Genomic DNA, 4,733 nt, shown 5'->3' with positions numbered 1-4,733 from the left:
CGCGTTAGCAAGGCAGCTTCCCTTGAGGGTGTATGCTAACCGGCGGCTCCGCGAGTTCGTGATGAAATCAAACTCGACTCTATGGTTTGGGTGAATTTAAAAACTTGGATGAACCCTTATTGCCATGAGCGTTTTCGGCTTGATAGAGCTTAAATCCCCCGGGCTAGCCACATACGTAGAACACGTACTATTGTGGCAAATAGGTGACCTAAAAATCATATGCATATGTGACAATGCCAATTAAATCGCAGGAATACAATTCCAAGAATCTTTCAAGTCTCATCCACTCATCTTAATTAAATACCGATCACTCAAATCGATAAATAACCAAGAATCCTCCCCAGTGGAGTCGCCAAATTGTAGGCGTCGTTCAAAGTGCGCCTATGTTAAAGCATGTGGTGAATATGCTTGACACTCATAGGAAGTGTGAATTGACATATACGATTAGGGACAAGGAAAGTAGGGAGCCGCCAACAAGTTTTTAAGTAACTTGTAAACCGTTCACGGATCAAAAAAGGCAACCATGAATAAGGGACAACGATAGGAAACAACGAATAAGGGACAACGATAGGCAACAACGATTGACCCGCGAAGGTTACACCCCATTCATAATCCATGACATTACTAACTCCATATGGTTTGAAACCATGAAAGGAGGATTGGGGATGATGGTACGAAGTGAGTCATGGAGTCACATTCGCCCGTATTGGTCTCTACTCGATTCTTATTGTGAAAAATGATTCCTGCGATCTCAAAGGCATGTAAACAAAAATTCAATTTGCTCCAAACTATTATTAGGCTAAATTTGTTTAATATTAATGTAACACATAATTCTAGATTAAACAACAAGATTAAAAAGGAACCTAAACTGGTTGTCCAAATTATCTTATTAGGCGTGATTTTCAATTACATATTCTCTTTAAACATGCAATATGGTGATCATAATAATAAATAATAGAACAAACATTAATATTGGAAGCAATAACAATAATAGCGTTAGTAAAATCAAATATAAAATAGCCTAATCATGATAATAACAATATTAAAATAAAATAAGAGTAATTAAATTAATTAATTACTCACATTCCGCACGTTCCTTTAATTTGCTACATCATGAATAAACTGTTAGTAACTTCAATAAAAATATAAATCAAATTAAAATTAAATTAAATAAAAAGTAGAGTTGATTTAGTCCAAACCTCAGTTATTATACCTTTCACGCCTTTGTTTAAGTATAGAACTTCGGGTGTTGTATGGACCCCTTGGAGTGCTTAAAGGAAGGAATAGTGAAAGAATGGGGAGGCTAGTGTTTAGGCTAAAGAGGGAGAAGAGAATGATTTGATGATCAAGCTTGTTGATGATTGAAAAAGAAGGGTCGAAAAAACAAGATAAGATCCGAATTAAATCGGAATAAAACTCGATAGGCTGCAGTTTTTGCGGTTTTGTTTTTATCATAGATTTTGATCCAGAAAGCGGAATATGATAAATAAGAAATAGTTGGAAAGCTCTTGAGGTATACTTTCTAACCAATTGGAATCAGATTAAAAATATTTTGTAGAATAAAAGATATGAACGAAATAGTGAGACGGTGTCAGTTTTGGATAGAGTTTGACATTTTATTCATATCTTATCCGTTATAGCTCGGAAATGACATTATAATATATCATTGGAAAGATAATTTCAAGGGTTATCCAATCATATAAAATTTGAATAAAAAATATGAGTCACGAAAATAATATCTGACTATATTTGAACGTCTTTCAATTCGGATAGAAATAGGATTTTCAAAAAGAAAAGTTTTATTCAATTTCAAACTCTTTAATCTTATCTTTATAAAAAAGATAATTAAGATCTTTTAGAAACTTATTGAAGTTTCTAATTAATCCTAATTGGTTTAGAAATGGGATTAAATAATTTGGACCCTCCACATGATCATTGGGTCGTAGGTAAGGTGGGCTTAGGTTCTGTTTGGGCTCGACTTAATATTTTGGCCATAACTTATTCATTTTAACTCGGATTTGGGATTATAATATATAGTTGGAAATCTCTTTTAAAGCTCCATCCAATTATTAAATCATTGAACCTAGATAATGGATCAAAATAAACATGAATAAACGTTTTTATGCAAAGGACAAGAAATGAATGATTTTAAAGGACACGAAATGAATTATTTTGGGTTTAAAGGCATGAAAAGAGAAAAATAAATGATGGTTTAGGGAAATGAGTTAGGAAATGGGTTGGTTTATGAAATTTATTGAATATAACATGGATTTAAGCACTCCAAAGATTAAATACGCAATCCGACCAATAATGGCGGTGAAAGGTGTTCATCATTGGGTTTGGTTTTGGGGAGACATTTTTAGGTGTCTACACTAACGAAAACAATTTAACGGGAAGTCCACTCCTATTACAAGTACGTTTTTTTTTGGCGTTTATCAGCGTAAGTCACGAAGTTGCGCTGGCATGACCAGCGCAATATTCTTTGCTGCGCGCTGAGGGTGCGCGCGCCACCTGTTTGTGTAAAAACTCGAAAACTGATTTTTTTTTTTTTCCTAATTTGGCTCATGGAGCGCTTGCGAATTGTTGATCAGCCACAAAACCTTGAGGCTAATGAGTAAAGACATTCCCTAGACGTCGAATCCTTTATAAGCATAAGAATGAAGAGGAATGGACGTCGTTTTTTTTTCATGGGGTTCCTAACATACGTTTTGTGATTCCTTGGTGGAACATAAATAGTATGATTGGGAATAGTCTCAATTGCCCTTACATTAGGCTTTTAGGCCTATCTAGTACTACTTATATTTTTCCTTGTAGGGTAATGAGACAATACGGGATGAAAATAATTTATTCCCTCGCAAGATTGTGATGCCCCTAAAGATTTGATCTGTAAACTCGAAAGAATTCCTCGTTGGATGGAATATTGGTCAAGTCTTCCTAGGTGGGTAATATAAAATCCTACCGCGAGTATTACATTATCTTCCTTTTAAAAGGCTTGGATAAATGCGGTGGATAAGGGCGAATTAAACAAGGCTCGATCTCAACTTGAAGCCGCCACCGCTCGCAATCCACCTAAGCCTTTGATGCATTCAACTACTACTACTCCTCCTAGTGGCCAAAACAAAGGAGTAAGAAGAAAATTAGACTTCTTATCCCCTAAGGCTCGTTCGAAGGAAACAAAAAAGGAAAGCTCCCTCCAAACCCGCGCAACAAGGTGTGAAAATCAAAGAAGCTTCACCAAATACTCGCAAGAAAGCTCCAATAGTCAAAGGGAAAGGAAAACAGGTTGCAAAGGCCCCAATCCCTAAATTGAAGAACAATGTTTGGGTGAAGAAGAAGAGTGTAGGGGAAAGTTCCAAGGTTTCTGAAAATACTGCGGCGGAAACTACTCCTCCATCATCTGTGACAATCGAGGACATAGTAAAAACTTAGAGTGTTACACAATTTTATCATTAGTTATTTTTTTCGAATAAAGTGTAATCACTACTACATTTTTTTTTCGTTTACTATCTAGTTTAACAATGTCTCTCTTTTGTAATTTGGATGAAATAAAAATGATCTTTATATTTTTGTATTTTGATATGACCGAATCATAAAGATTGCCTATGTATTCGCATTACGAAATCAGGTCTTTGCATAGTTCTAATTTTTTTTATTATTATTATGTATTTTTTTATTTTTCTTTAATCTCTTAGATAGAAATTAAATGAAAAATTAATCAAACCTTGTTTAAAAGAATTAAATCAAAGTTTAATTTTATTTTCCGAGTATATGTTATATTTAAGAAACACCCTCTTTTTGCCACAATTAGAAGTTGCAACTTCATTCAAAGTAAAAATTTGGGTTCGCAGTTCGTCATCAGGTGGCGCGCGCAATGTTTGTAGTTGCGCGAGCCTGTCGCGCGCAACTCTTCCAGTTGCGCGTGACACCTGTGCTACGAATGTCTCGAAAATTTTTGTTTTTTAAAATTCTGTATTATTACACCCCCAAGTGTGAAGATTTTTTTGTGATGTTCAAAAAAATTTTAACACTTAGAACGGTTTATTACTTCTAAATTACCCCCCAGTGTTATGTATTTTATCGTGTTATTCGGTAAAATGCATAACACTTAGGATCTTTCAATTGAATGCTAATTAAAATTGGTTATATGAGTGAACGAGTTTATCCGGATTTCATATGTAATATTTCTTAAGGCGATCAATGTTTATTAATTGGCGAATTTCATCTCCTCCAATATCCATTAATCTAACGGCTCCTCCTGATAGGATTTTAATTACGCGGTAGGGACCTATCCAATTAGGTTTGAAGTTCCTTCTTGGATCGGTTGGTGGACCCCTAACCTCCTTTAGCACAAAGTCACCTTCTATTATATTTCTAGGTTTGACTCTTTTATTGAAATGACGCACAATGCGCCTTTGGTAGACTTGTACATGATGCAAAGCTCTTAATCGTCGTTCATCGAGGAATAAAATCTCTTCATACCTCGCTCTTACCCATTCAGCTTCCGGTAGCTTACTTTCAAGTATGATGCGTAGGAATAACAAAATACACGAGGTTTGACTTTTGTTGACTTTCTCTCTTCTCTCTCTTCTCCATGGTGCTTCAACTTTGATCGGTTTCTTCATCAATCTTGATCTCCGATGGCTAAGAAGAAGAAGAAAAACACTCCTACTCCTAAAGTAGTACAACAGAAGAATACTCATGAACCTTTAGACACAATTTTGCAGAATTTGAGG

The sequence above is a fragment of the Chenopodium quinoa genome, unplaced genomic scaffold (assembly GCF_001683475.1).
Source record: "Chenopodium quinoa cultivar QQ74 unplaced genomic scaffold, ASM168347v1, whole genome shotgun sequence".
Lineage (NCBI taxonomy): Eukaryota > Viridiplantae > Streptophyta > Magnoliopsida > Caryophyllales > Amaranthaceae > Chenopodium > Chenopodium quinoa.
Note: the sequence above shows the minus strand (reverse complement) of the source record.